This window comes from Myotis daubentonii, chromosome 12 (genome assembly GCF_963259705.1).
Source record: "Myotis daubentonii chromosome 12, mMyoDau2.1, whole genome shotgun sequence".
In the NCBI taxonomy this organism is placed as follows: domain Eukaryota; kingdom Metazoa; phylum Chordata; class Mammalia; order Chiroptera; family Vespertilionidae; genus Myotis; species Myotis daubentonii.
The window spans coordinates 15,391,927-15,406,709 of record NC_081851.1 but is presented as its reverse complement, the minus strand read 5'-3'; the positions used below and the strand labels follow the sequence as shown (position 1 = coordinate 15,406,709).

The 14,783-nt window shown below is 47.7% G+C and overlaps 2 non-coding genes across 2 annotated transcripts; both read left to right on the top strand.

Annotated features, from left to right (window-relative positions):
- Positions 1–7,971: 7,971 nt before the first annotated feature.
- On the top strand, positions 7,972–8,174 carry LOC132214056 (small nucleolar RNA SNORA74). Its single transcript, XR_009448155.1, has one exon. It is a non-coding gene; the product is annotated as a small nucleolar RNA SNORA74 (small nucleolar RNA).
- A 2,772-nt stretch (positions 8,175–10,946) lies between these two features.
- On the top strand, positions 10,947–11,050 carry LOC132214033 (U6 spliceosomal RNA). The gene has a single exon (XR_009448133.1). It is a non-coding gene; the product is annotated as a U6 spliceosomal RNA (small nuclear RNA).
- The last annotated feature ends 3,733 nt before the right edge of the window (positions 11,051–14,783 follow it).

Sequence of the window (14,783 nt, the reverse complement as noted above, 5' to 3'; positions counted from 1 at the left end):
TCTCTGCTTTTGTTTGTCCTGCTGCCTTCAGATTACCCTAAGAATTCCTTCTCAGAAAGAGTTTGCTTCATGCAGTGCCATTAGTTGGCATGCATTCATAGTTCAGAGGGCTAGAGAGTGTCACACCCAGGGGCAATGGTAAGATTTCTTTGAGGAGGTGGGGAAGGCATAGTTTTCTTTACTAAAATGAGAGGAGAGACTGTGAAAGGTGAGATGGGAAAAAAAAATCACAGATGACTCCTCAGGCAGATCAAATTTGAAAAGAGTACCTAGAAGAAACAGAATTTAGAAATTAATTTTCTCAAATACTTTGTAAACACTTACATACTCTTGAAAAGTCTTCATGTGCCCTGTTTTCCAGTGTTCTCAAATTTTCCATCAGGGAAGGTCTGTACGGATAGGAAGGAGAAGCAAAGCCTTCTGAGCTCTGGTAACTGTGGCAACAAATGAAGAGATTGAGGATAGGGAACTGCAGATGCCTCCTGTCCCCTCCTCTGCAGCCAGGACTCTCAGAGGGGAGAGGGGGACACACAGACACTGGGGTTAGAATTGGAGGGCTGAGGACTGCTCCCCTGGGATTATCGGGGCAGCCTGGGAGCCTCCAGCAGGGATGCTGCATGTCCTCGCTCTCTGGGTGAGAACTCCAGAGGGAAACTTGGAGTAGGACCCCACACATGGACCCAGACTAGCTACTCCCTGGGCGACAATAGGCGATACAAAGACTCTGCCCCTGTTGCCAGAAAAACAAAATATCTCCACCTCCCATCCCATATAACACCAATGGGAAAGGCACTGTGTTCATTTAAAGACAGGATTCAGTTCATGAGGCTGAACTCAGATATTAAATTGAGCTAAATATTTTCTTTTGCTCTTGTCCCCTCTATCCCCTGGTGGGGGACTCAAGAGAAAATCCATTTAGAAATAAATAAATAAGCTATATTTTTTCTGCACATTGAACATACTGAATATATTTGCAACTTTGGTCCGTACTTATCTTTATTCATACAAAACTGTAACTCTATCTGACATTTCTTCTTAAAGGTTTTTCTTCCTCGGTACAATGTGCAAAGGAAATTTCTTATTATAAAAATCATGCTGTGGTTTCACCTGTTGTGTTTCTGTAAAGTAAGCTGACCTTCTTTCACTAGATACTGAGCAGGGGTCTTGTGAAAATAGCATAAAAGGCTCTTGTGAGGGGAGAACCCTTCCTAGTATCTAGTGATAAAAGTAATTCAGAATTTGTATATATTTCTTAAAAAGAAACCTTCAAAAGTCATTGCTGAATTCCCACTCAGCACTGGGGACTCTTTGGTCCTAGCACAGGCCTAGGTACCTTCTGAGAGGGAGAGCCAGTACTGAAAAAGTCAGTTCTAGAAATGTCTGTAAAACATACATTTGGCAAATGAATGAACAAAGAAGCAAAGAAACACTCATAGAGAAGATGTTCCACTCTGCTGACTTAAAGTTCGCTTTCCAAAGGAGGTTTGAAGCTTCCTACTGTTTTTTCAGCTCCTTTGGATTTTTAAAAGGCAGGGCCTTTGAAGTCTAATGGGAGAAAGACAAGAAAGTGCTGGGCATTCAGAATCATGGGCAGTGGGAATATTGGGGAACCCCAGACCAGTCACTTCATCTCCCTGAACCAGTTTCAATCTGCAAAATAACTAATGTGTGTTTTTTAAAAAAATGTTTTTATTTATTAAATCCATTGGGGTGACATTGGTCAACAAAAACATATAGGTTTCAGGTGTGGGTTCTATGTTACAGGATCTGTATATTGCACCTTGTGATCAACGCAGGAAGCAACACCAGGCTGGTGAACAGGAGATGAGGTGTAAGGGCGCATCATGGGTCAACTGGCCACCAGAGGCCAAAAGACTGGCCTGTGAAGGACCAGGAACAGGAGCAACATCCTGGCATGAACCTGGTCTGCAGTCAGAACCCTCTCCTCCCCGAGGCAGGACATAAAGCAGCTACTGCATTTCTGAACAAGAAATTGAGACGCGGGTTTTGACCAAAAAATTAAGATATTTTAAAAATTCATGAATCTATGTGGGATGTCCTAAAGAGGATGAAGGTATCATATGTATGTACATGTTAATGAATCAGGTTTATTACAAATAAAAAATATATGAAATCCGAAAAGAGCTCTTTGCTCAGGAAAATCATTCAGCAAGTGTGTGCTGTCTACCTGGGTCTTGGGGGCTTGGCCTTCACAGGTCACCTTTCAGGTGCTGAGAGGGCCTGAGAGACAGACAGGCGAACAAGAACCAAGGCCACACTTTATTTCAGAAGATAGGAAGAGCCATGAAGAAAATAGACTCAGCTTATATGACTAGGGAGCCACAGGGACACAAAAGATTTCTATTGGTGCCCTGACCTATGACCTTAAACGCAGTGGTTCACAGGACAAAGTGTGGGATCCCAGGTGCTGTGGGTCAGAAACCTGAGGTGGTTCATTGGGTTGCCCTCCTCCCAGGAGGCCTCAGGGTCCTGCACATGGGGAGGTGCAGAATCCATTCCTTATGGCACAGTTCCCTTCTGTGTCCCTGCCAAAGCCACTCCCAGCTTCCTGGGGCTCCCCAAAATCTTGGCCTTTGATCCCTTCCTCCAGCCTCAAAGACAGCAACTCAAGTGGAGTCCCTCCCTGGCTTCTCTGACCCACCCTCCCACCCAGTTTTCACTTTGAAGAACACCTAGTTACTGAGGGCCAGGACCCAGGAGAGCCACACCTCCTGTGGTTTCTGTAGAGGGCCTTTGGTATGTTGGGGTCAATAAATGTTTATTCACTGATTTTTAACAACAACACCACCAGAAAACTTGAGAGGTTGGCCCACATGGCTGGCCTGGCATGGTGGTTAGGTTACCTCTATGACCTGTCTTACCATTCTGACCTCTGTTAGTATTGTGACCTACTGCCAGGTGATATACCATAGGGCTGGCTACATGGGGGCTTCAGAGCAGAGTGACTCCCTAGCAGGCTCAGGAAAGGGCTCCCCAAAATGTTTAAACTGAGACATGGCTGTTGAGACAGAGCTGGCGCCATGGAGACCTGGGGAAGCCACCCCAAAAGGAGAGGCAGTGCCCCAGGGCAAGGACAGCCAGGCTGGATGGGAACAGCAGAGAGCGGGGGGTCGGGGGGGGGCATAGAGGGCCCTAGTGTGGGTTGAAATTGCTGTCACAGCAGGAAGGCTTTTAGGCACGAGAATAGGGGGATCTGATTTATATTTTTTAAAGATCACTCGGTGATTTGACATTTGAAATGATATTTGACATGTATCCTGAGAGCCCGGGAGGATTTGGGCAGATGAAGACGGTGAGATGTGCTTCATGTGCAGACAGTGGACACGGCCTGGAGGCAGGACAGATGAACACTGGGGACCAGAGCACATGCCTCGCAGAGCCTGTGAGTGATGGGAACAGGCAGGGAAACAGAAGACCCTGCATGGATGGGGCAGGGCAGGGGAAAGGGGTCCTTCCATGGAGGGGGCAGGGTGGGAGAGGCAGTGAAACCTCCATGGAGAGGGCAGGGCAGGGAGGAGAGAGGACCCTCCATGGAGGGGAAAGGAAGGGAGGAGAAGGGACCCTCCATGGAGGGGAGAGGGCATGGAGGAAAGGGGACCCTCCATGTAGGGGACAGGTAGGGAGGAGAGGAGACCCTTAATGGAGGGGAGAGGGCAGGGAGGAGAGGGGACCCTCCATGGAGGGGACAGGAAGGGGGGAGAGAGAACCCTCCATTGAGGGGAAAGGAAGGGAGGAGAGGGGACCCTCCATGGAGGGGAGAGGGTAGGGAGAAGAAGGGACCTTCCATGGAGGATGCAGGGCAGTGGGGACAGGGAATCCTCCATGGAGGGACAGGCAGGGAGGAGAGGGGACCCTCCATGGAGGGGACAGGGCCATGGCGAAAGGGAATCCTCCATTGAGGGGACAGGCAGGGAGAAGGGGGACCCTCCATGGACGGGACAGGCAGGGAGGAGAGGGGACCCTCCATGGAGGTGTCAGGCAGGGAGGAGTGGGGATCCTCCATGGAGGGAAAAGGGCAGGGATGAAATGGGACCCTCCATGGAGGGTGCAGGGCAGTGGGGAACCTTCCATGGAAGGGACAGGTAGAGAGAAGAGTGGACCCTCCATGGAGGGGTGAGGGCAGGGAGGAGATGGGACCCTCCATGGAGGCGGCAAGGATAGGGAGAAGAAGGGACCTTCCATGGAGGGTGCAGGACAGTGGGGACAGGGAACTTTCCATGGAGGGGACAGGCATGGGTGTGAGGGGAAACTCCATGGAGGTGATGGGCCAGGAGAAGAGGGGACCCTCCTTTCCGGGACACGTAGGCAGTAGAGGGGTCCCTCCATGGAGGGAACAGGCAAGGAGGAGCGGGGACCCTCAATAGAGGGGATGGGTCAGGGAGGAGAAGGATACCTCCATGGAGGGGAAGGGCAGGGAGGAGAGGGGACCCTCCATGATGGAGAAGGGCAGGGAGGAGTTGGGACCCTCCATGCAGGGGGGACTGTTAGGGTGATGGGAACTCTCCATGGAGGGGACAGACAGGGAGGAGAGAGGACCCTCCATGGAGGGGACAAGACAGGGAGGAGATGGGAACCTCCATGGAGGGGACGGGTCACGGAGGAGAAGGTACTCTCCATGCAGGGGGACAGTAGGGTTATGGGAACCCTCCATGGAGGGGACAGGTAGGGAGGAGTAGGGACCCTCCACAGAGGGCATGGGTCAGGGAGGAGAAGGATCCCTCCATGGAGGGTACAGGGCAGGGAGGAGAGGGCAGAGACGGGGAAAGGGAAACCTACAGTGATGGGCCAGACAGGGAGGAGAGGGGACCCCTCCATGGAGGGGACAGGGCAGGGAGGAGAGGGGACATTCCATGGAGGGGACATGCCATGGAGGAGAAGGATCCTTCCAGGGAGAGGAAGGGCAGGGAGGAGATGGGAACCTCCATGGAGGAGATGGGTCAAGGAGGAGAAGGTACCTTCCATGGAGCGGGGAGCGTAGGGGACAGGGAAGGGAGAATAGGGGACCCTCCATGGAGGGGGCAGGGTTATGGGGAAGGGATACAGGGAACCCTCTAAGGATGGGCTGGGCAGGGAGGAGAGGGGACACTTCATGAAGAAGGGAGGGCAGGGGAAGTGGGGACCCTTCATGCAGGAGACAGGGCAGTGGAGCAGGGGACCCACCATGGAGGGAAGAGGACAGAGAGTGAAGAGACCCTCCATGGAGGTTATAGCTAAAGAGGAGATGGGACCCTCTGTGGAGGTAACAGGGCAGGGAGGAGAAGGGACCCTCCAAGGAAGGGAAGGATAGTGGGCATGGGTGCTCTATATGGAGGGGGAAGGGCAGGGGGTTTGGGGAACAGGGAACTCTCCATTGATGGGGCAGGGCAGTGGGGACTGGCAACATGGGACCCTCCAAGGATTGGCTTGTCAGAGAGGAGAGGGGACTCTCCATGGAGGAGGGAGGGCAGGGAAAGTGGGGACCTTCATGGAGTGGACTGGGCAGAGAGGAGAGGGGACTCTCCTTGGAGAGGACAAGGCAGGGAGGAGAAGGCACCCTCCATGGAGAGGGAAGAGCAGAGGAAAAGGGAACCCTCCGTGGATGGGACAGGGCAGGGGGGAGAGGGCATACTCCTTGGAGTGGACTGGGCACGGAGGAGAGGGGACCCTCCAGGGAGGGGGCAGGGCAGTGGTGACAGGGAAACCTCCATGGAGGCTACAGAACAGGTGGGGCAGGGAACCCTCCATGGAGGGGGCAGGGCTCGAGGCGCGGGGGCTGGCCAGGGAACCCAACAGGGATGGGTCAGACAGGGAGTAGAGGGGACCCTCCTTGGAGGCGGCAGAGCAGAGGAACAGGAAACCCTCCATGGATGGGACAGGGCAGGGGGGAGAGGGCACACTCCATGGAGGGGACAGGGCAGGGAGGAGAGGGGACTCTTCATAGAGGGTAGAGGGCAGGAGACAGGGAAACCTTCATGGAGGGGGCAGGGCAGGGGGACAGGGAAACCTTCAGAAAGGAGTTAGAGCTGGGGGACAGGAACTGCACTTGCAGGGATGGAATAGTGGGTACAGCAAACCCTCCATGCAGTGGGGAGGACAGGAAGGAAGGGAACCCCAATTATAGGGGGTAGGGCAGGGAGGAGAGGGGAGACCAGGAACCCTCTATGGGCAGGGGGCAGGGCAGTTGGACAGGTAATCCCCATGCAGAGGGTAGGGCAGGAGGAAAGGGAACCTCACTTTGAGAGAGCAGGGCACAGAGGAGACAGAACTATCCATTGAGGGAGCTGGGCAGGGGGACAGGGATCCCAACTTTAGGGGGAGAGGCAGGGAGGAGAAGGTACCCTCCATGGATGGGGCATGGCAGGGGTGTAGAGAACCCCACTTTGAGGGGGAGGGTCAGGGAGGAAGATTTCCTTCGTGGAGGGGGCACGGCAGGGGGACAGAGAACCTCACTTTGAGGGGGCAAGCAGTGGAGAAAGGGAGCCCCGGTTTGAGGGAGAAGGGCATGGAGGAGACAGAATCCTTCATGGAGGGACAGGGCATGCATGAGAGGGAACAGGGAACCCTCCATGGAGAGGAGAGGCTGGGGGGATAGGGAAGCCTACTTTGAGACAGCAAGGATTTTAGCACAGGTCCTGAAATAGATGGCAGGGCAGTGGGGAGAGGGCATCATCCAGGGAGGTAGCAGGGCAGGGAGGACAAAGGACCCCACATAGTCTGAGCAAGATAGGGGGGTTAGGGCACCATCCATGGAGGGGCCAGGGAAGGGGGGACATGGGAGTAGAGATAGGTAACAGGAGAAACAGACCCCTCCATGGAGAGTTCCCTGTTCCCCATGGTGGAGCCCTTGCCCCCAGCCCTGCCCCTTGGCAGCATTCCCTCTCATACCTGTCCATCGGCCCCTCCCCTGGTCCCCTGACCCTGCTGCCCTGCCTTCCCATGGAGGGGCTGCTGTCTCTCCTGCTCTGACCACTCTGTGGTTGGTCCCCTTATCCCTCTGCCCTTTCCCTCCATGCAGGGTCTTCTGTTTCCCTGCCCTGACCCCTCACTCACAGGCATCTGAAGGGCATATGCTCTGGTCTGTCCAGTGTTCATCTCTCCTGCCTCCAGGCCGAATGTCCACCCTCTGTACCTGAAGAATATTCTCACCTTCTTCATCTGTCTAAATCCTACCCGTGCTCTCAAGACACATCTCAAATATCATTTCAAATGTCAAATCACAAGCAGGGGAAGGGGGGTGAAGGGTGGGGGCTGGGAAGTTGGGGGTGGAGGATGGGAGGTGTGGGGTGTGGGGTGCGTGATGGGGGGACGGTGGGGGGTTGGGTTGGGGTAAGAGTGGGAGGTGGGGGTGAGGGGTAGTGTTGGGGGATGAGAGCTGGCGGGAGGGGAGTTGGGGTGGCAGATGGGGGCTGTGCATTTGGGGATGTGGTGAGGCAGATGGGGGCTGGGTGTGTGGGGTGTGGGGTGGCAGGTGGGTGGCGTGTGGGGAGTAGGGGGTAAGGTTGGTGGTGACAGGTAGGGGAGGGAGAAGAGGGCATAGGGGGGATAAATGGTGATAGAAGGAGACTTGACCTGAAGCCAGTGAGCACACAATGCGATATACAAATGATGCATTATAGAATTGCACACCTGACCTATGCAATTTTATTAATGAATGTCACCCAAATAAGGTTGATTAAAAATAAATAAAAGGTGGGTCTTTTGAGGTTGATTAGGTTATGAGGGTGGAGCCCTCGTGAATAGGATTAATACCCTTTTCAAAGATATCCCATGCTAGACTTATCATGAGATGCTTTTATATGTTATGTAAATGTCTAACCACTATTTTGTACACTTGAAACTAATATTGAATGTCATCCCTAATTGAAAAAAATTAAAGAAGTAATTTTTAATAAAAATGAAAATGCAAATCAGAGTGATCTTTAAAAAATATAAATCAGATCATTACACTCTGTGCCTAAAAGCCTTAAGTGCTCCAGCAGGGGTCAGCTCTCCAGAAAGAATCATGCCTGTGAGGGTGTTACACTGCTGGGAGAGGAATGCCCTGTCTTCTTCCTCCAGTAGCTCCCTTCACTGCTCTGGTGATGTGTGGCACTGGTGCAGGGCAGAACTGTGCTTCCTTGAGAGTGAGCTAAGCATCACTTTGGCTGCTTAGTTATAGTGTGGGAGCAGACACACAGAAAATAAATTTAAGCCTTAAAAGTTCTCACAGCATTTCAACCCTCCAAACGGACCTCTATCCTCCCTTCCCTACACTCCAGCCAGCCTGGCTCACCCAGCCTTGAGGAAAGAAGGCAGGGACAGTGCTGCCCGGGAAGCCAGTGAGCATGCATCTGGTCGGAAGTCTGGAGAGAGCTCCAGTTCTCTTAGGACAGAAATGGAGGGATGAATCTGCTGAAATCAGCCACCCATGAGGGGATTCTACTTTTCACTACGTGATGGCTTGATTGCACCTGCATGATGCCACCATGCTCTCGCTCCCCTGTGGGGATCCACGAGTCATCTACAACAGGAAGCAGCTCTCTGGCCTTTGAGAATCCACAGACCTTCTGCAAAGCCCTTAAGCTCACACAGCTGATCTCAGACTACAGATTCCAGACACCTTCAATCCTGGGAAGCAGCCTCTTTTGACTTTTTCATTCTCCTCCTACAAACAATGCCAGGTCTGCGTCTTCTGTACACTGCTCAAGGATGTGTGAGGACCCAGGGGGTGGCAGCTGGACCTGATATCCCCTGGGACATTTGCTGAGTGGCCTCAGACCCAACACTGACACTGAGCTTGAACCTGCATCCATCTGGTGAGCACCACTCACCTCTACCTGGGGACTCCCTGAGAACCTCCCTCATGCAACTTGAGTGCTTCCAGAGACTCTTTCATTAACTGAGACAAACAGGCACCCGGCAGATGGAGGCAGACAGGGAGGCAGAACATGGTGTGCTCTGGGGCTTTTGCTGACCCGCCCCCAGGCTCAATGCTAGTCAAAGCCAGCTTTGGTGCCCTGCTTGGACCTTCCTGTGCTCACTGGGCCTTAGCAGAGGCTGTCACAAATTGTGAATTGCTTTGTAGATGCAAAGAGATTGCCCTGGGAGAGTCACATCAAGCATCTGACATTGTTCAGCACCAGAGTCCCTCCCAGGAAGCCCCAGGAACAACAAGCCGATAGCCAGCTTCAGAGCACATCAGAGAAGGATACAATTAGCCTCAGAAGCGGCAGATCCAAAGAGAGATCTAGGAAGGCACCAGACCCCGCTGAGATGAATTGCGCTCCATGTGGTCAACACCTGTCAGCAGCTCATACACTACACTGTAGGCAGGGTACACTGTGGTCACAGCCAACTAGCCTGAGCATCGAATCACTACATGAATGGGCCAACAGCCATCAAGAATCAACTGCCACAGGAAGGTTCACATAACACACACGGGACATCCCTGGAGCACTCAACTCAGATGAACAAGAAGAAATTGCCACGGGGTTCCACAGGACTCCTACTACACGAAGCCACACTACCAAGACCTGGATTTTAATACAAAGAAAGAAACACACAGAGGCAGCCAAAATGCAAAGAAACATGCCCCAAATTTAAGAACAGGGGACACATCCAGAAAAAATGCTAAACAAAGTGAGGCAAGCAATATTTCAGATAGTTAATTTAAGTTAGGTGAAGAATGGATGAAACCATTGGGAACTTGAAAACTGATAGTAGGCATGAAAAAGAACATTTAAGCCATATAAAAGATCCAGTCAGAAATAAAGAGTAAAATCTTTGAAATGAAGAATACACTAGAGAAAATAAATAATTTGATTAAGGAGAGAATCAAATTAGTGATTTGGAAGACAAGGTCACAGAAGACAAAAGCAGCAAAAAGAAAAAAGAACTTTTAAAAATGAGGAATGTTTAGGGGACTTTTGGGACAACATGACACATTAACAACAACCACATTATAGCAGTACAAGGACAAAAGAAAGGTTAAGGGACTACACCATATTAAAAGAAATAATGACCGAACACTTCCCTAACCTGGTGAAGGAAGAGACACACGTCCAGGAAGCACAGAGTCCCAAACAAGATGAACCCAAAAAGGCTTGACACCAGGACACATCATCATGACAATGACAAAGATTAAAGACAGGACATCTTAAAAGCAACAAAAGAAAGACGGTCAGTTACCTACAAGGGAGCTCCCATAAGACTGTCAGCTTATTTCTCTACAAAAACATACCAGGCCAGTAGGGATTGGCACAAAATATTCAAAATAATGACAAGCTAGGACCTTCAACCAAGACTACTTTACCCAGTAAGGCTGTCATTTAAAATTGATGGAGAAATAAAGAGCTTCCCAGACAAGAAACAGCAAAAGAAGTGTGTTACCACCAAACCATTAGTATAAGAACTATCGAGAAGGAATAAAAGGGAAACAGAGTTAAAAGAATAAAACATATCTACAAATAATCACTTTAAATGTAAGTGGCTTGACTGCTGCAATTAAAAGACATGGTAGCTGAATCGATAAGAAATCAAGAACCATATATATGCAGTCAACAAGAGACCTATCTCAGAATGAAAGACATACAGACAAAAAGCAAGGGGATGGCAAAAGGTATTTCATGCAAATACAAATGTGAAATATGCCGGGGAGGTAAACCTAGAGCTGACAAAACAGACTTTAAAACAAAGGCTATATTGAGCGATAAGAATGGACACCACAAATGATAAAGAGAGCAATCCAACAAGAGGATATAACCCTTGCAAACATGTATTTCTTCAACATAAGAGCAAGTAAATGTGTAAATCAAATCCTGATGTACATAAATGGAGAGTTCAACAATAATACAGACGTCGTAGGGGATTTGAACAATCCCACTGGCATCAATGGCTGGATCTTCCGCACAGAAAATCAAGAAGCAAAGAGTGGCCTGGTGCTGGACTCTGCAGCAGCAGCAGCAGCAGCAGCAGCAGCAGCACATATAGTAAAGCTGGAATGATGGAGAGGAAATTAGGGTGGCCCCTGCGCAAGGGTGACACTCAAATCAGTGAAGCGTTCCCTTCCCCCTAGCGTGTGACATGCTCCCCTGGATCCCCTAGGCTCCCCTGGCTCCCCTGGGCTGGGGCCCCTGCGGGTGGGGGTGGAGGGAGATGGGCGGGGGCTGGGGGGGGAGGGAGACGGGCGGGGGCTGGGGGGGGAGGGAGAAGGCGGGGGGGAGACTTGGGCCCTTACCTCCTCCTGGGCTGGGGTCCCTGTGGGTGGGGGCGGAGGGAGATAGGCAGGGGCTGGGGGGGGAGGGAGATGGGCGGGGGCTGGGGGGGGAGGGAGAAGGTGGGGGGGAAGACTTGGGCGCTGCCTCACCCTTGCACAGGGCGGCCTCACACCTAGTCTTTAAAAAAAAAAAAAAGAGTGGACTGAAATAACACAATAGATCAAATGGATTTAATTGGTATCTTCAGAGCATTTTCACCCTGAAGCAGTAGAATATACATTCTTTTTAAGTGGACGTGCAACATTATCTAGATAGACCACATGTTAGGGCACAAAAACAGTCTCAGTAAATTTAAGAAGATTGAAATCATATCAAGAATCTTTTCTGATCATAACTGTATAAAACTATAAGTCAATTAGAAAAAACTGACCTACAAGTGATCTATTACTGAATTGTACACACCTAAAACCACCCATGCCCCAATAAATTTATTAACAGAGATAAAAGCAATGAAAAGCAAAAATGAATAAATAAATAAAAATTTGGGGATACATGGTGGTGAGAATTGCATGTCAATATACTTGATGTATACTTAAATGTGGTTAAAACTCTAAATCTTATATTTATTTGACCACAATAAAAATTAGTAATTATAGGATTAAAAAGAAAAAGAAAAAACTATAAAACACAGAAAGTCTTGGAGGCTAATTAACATGTTACTAAACAATGAATAGATAACAATGAGATCAAGGAAATAATGAAATAATACCTTGAAACACATGGAAATGAGAACACAACAATCCTAACGCTATGGAGCACAGGATAAGCAGTCCTAAGAGGAAAATTCCTAACATTACAGGCCTACCTCAAGAAACAAGAAAAATCTGAAATACATCATCTAACTTGACACTTAGAGGAACTAGTGCAAAAGAAAAACAAAGACACCATAAAGTGAGAAGAATAAAGAAAATAATAAAGATCAGAGCAGAAATAAACAAAGCAGTAAAAAACAAACATGAGATCAATGAAGCTAAGGCCATTTTGTGTCAGTGGTTAGAGATGTGGTCCACGGAACAAAGGATCATGCGTTCGATTCCCAGTCAAAGGCATGTACCTGGGTTGCAGGTTCACCCCTGCCACCTGTTGAGGTGTACATGTGTGTGAGACAACCATTTGATGTGTGTGTCTCACACTGATCTCTCTCTCTCTCTCTCTCTCTCTCTCTCTCTCTCTCTCTCTCTCTCTTTCCCCTCTCTTTCTCCCTTCTTACCTCCCTCCCTCCCTCCCTCCCACATCTCTAAAAAAAAAAATTCATTGGACAATATATACTAGGTGAGAATTAAAAGAAAAAATAACTTCTCAACAAACGCAGGTGCTGGACTGGATGGCTTCACAGTGCATTTCATCAAACAGTCAGAGAAGAACTAGCACCTGTTCTCCTCAAACTCATCCAAAACACTCAAGACAGGGGAAGCCTCCCAAGCTCATTTTATGCGTCCAGCATTCTCCTAATCCCAAACCAGAATAAGACTTTATAAAGAAAAAAAATTATAGGTTAATATCCCTGATGAATGTAGATGCTAAAATCCTCAACAAAATATTGGCAAACTGGATCCAGTAATACATTTAAAAGATTACACATCAGGATGAAGTGGGATTTATTCCAGGGATGCAAGCTTGGTACAGTATCTACACATAAAAAACACGATACATCGTAAACAAAATAAAGAATCAAATTCACATGATTACAACAATAGACGCAGAAAGCATTCACCAAAACACAACACCTATTCATTATAACAACTCTCAGTGAAAATGTGAATAAAGGGAATTCACCTGAACATAATAAAGATCATGAAGAAAGAAGAAAGAATAAGAAAGAAAGAAAGAAAGAAAGAAAGAAAGAAAGAAAGAAAGAAAGAAAGAAAGAAAGAGAAAGAAAGAAAGAAAGAAAGAAAGAAAGAAAGAAGGAAGTGGAAGAAAGAAGAAAGTGAAAGAAAGGAAGGAAAGACAGGAAGAAGTTGCAGAAGATACAAATTAATAAAAGCACATACGGTGTTCAAAGATAGGAAGAATTAACAATGTTCAAATGTCCAATGACGTAATTCAGAGAGCTACAACAAATATCACAAAAATTTATATGGAAGTACAAAAAACACACAAAAAACACCAAAAAACCCAACACACACACACACACACACAAACAAAACAAACAAAATAAAACCAAACCAATAGAGTAATCTTGAGAAAGAAGAACAAAGTGGGAGGAATCATGCTACCTGATAACAAACTATACTACGAGGCCATAGTAATAAATATAGTATGGTACTGGCATAAAACAGACATAAAGATCTGTGGAACAGAACAAAAAGTCCAGAAATAAACCCATACATTTATGGTCAATTAATATTTGACAAAGGACACAAGAATATACAATGTGGTAAAGATAGTCCACTCAAAAAATGCTATTGGGAAAATTGGGCACATAAGTGGAAAAATAAATGAATGCAGACTACCTTCTTACACCATATTGAAGAATAAACAAAGAATGGATTAAAAACTTGAAAGTGACATTTGAAACCGTAAAACTTCTAGAAGAAAATAAAGGTAATAAATTTTCATAGAAATATTTTTTATTCTGATATATCTATTTGGGCAACAGAAGCAAAAGAAAAACTAAACAAATGGGACTACATCAATCTAAAAAGTTGTTGCACAGCAAAGGAACCACCAAGAAAATGAAAAGACAACCCAGTGACGGGGAGAACATATTTGCCAATGATACATCTGATAAGGGTTTAATATCCAAAATTTATGAAGAACTTAAAAAACTCAACATCATAACAAAATTAAACAATCCAATTTAAAAATGAGCAAAGAACCTAAACAGACACCTCTCCAGCGAGGACCTGCAGATGATTATTCCACAAAAAGATGCTGAGCATCACTAGTCATTACAGAAATGGAAATTAAAGTCACAGTGAGGTATCACCTCACATCTGTCAGAATGGCTATCATCAATAAATCAATAAACATCAAGTGCTGGTGAATATGTGGAGAAAAGAGAACTCTCGTGTACTCTTGGTGGGAATGCAGATTGGTGCAACCACTGTGGTAAGCAGTATGAAGTTACCTCAAAAATTAAAAATAGAACTGCTTTATGACCTAACATTTCCACTTCTGAGAATATCTCTGCAGAAACCTGAAACACTGATCGGAAAGGATATATGCAATGCTATGTTCACTGCAGCATTACTTACAATAGCAAAGATTTCACAGCAGCCCAAGTGCCCAGCAGCAGATAAGTGGAGAAAAGGCTGTGGTACATTAACACAACGGAATACGACTCACCCACACACACAAAAAGGAAATGAAGGAAATCTTACCTTTGACAACAGCATGGATGGAGCCGGTGAGTATTATGCTAAGTGAAGTGAAGTAAGCCAGTCAGAGAAATACAAGTTCCTTATGGTTTCACTTATATGTGGAATCTAATGAACAAAATAAACTACAATCAAAATAGAAACAGACTCATAGGTGCAGAAAACTGACTGAATACTGTCAGAGGGGAGGAGGTTGGGGGACTAG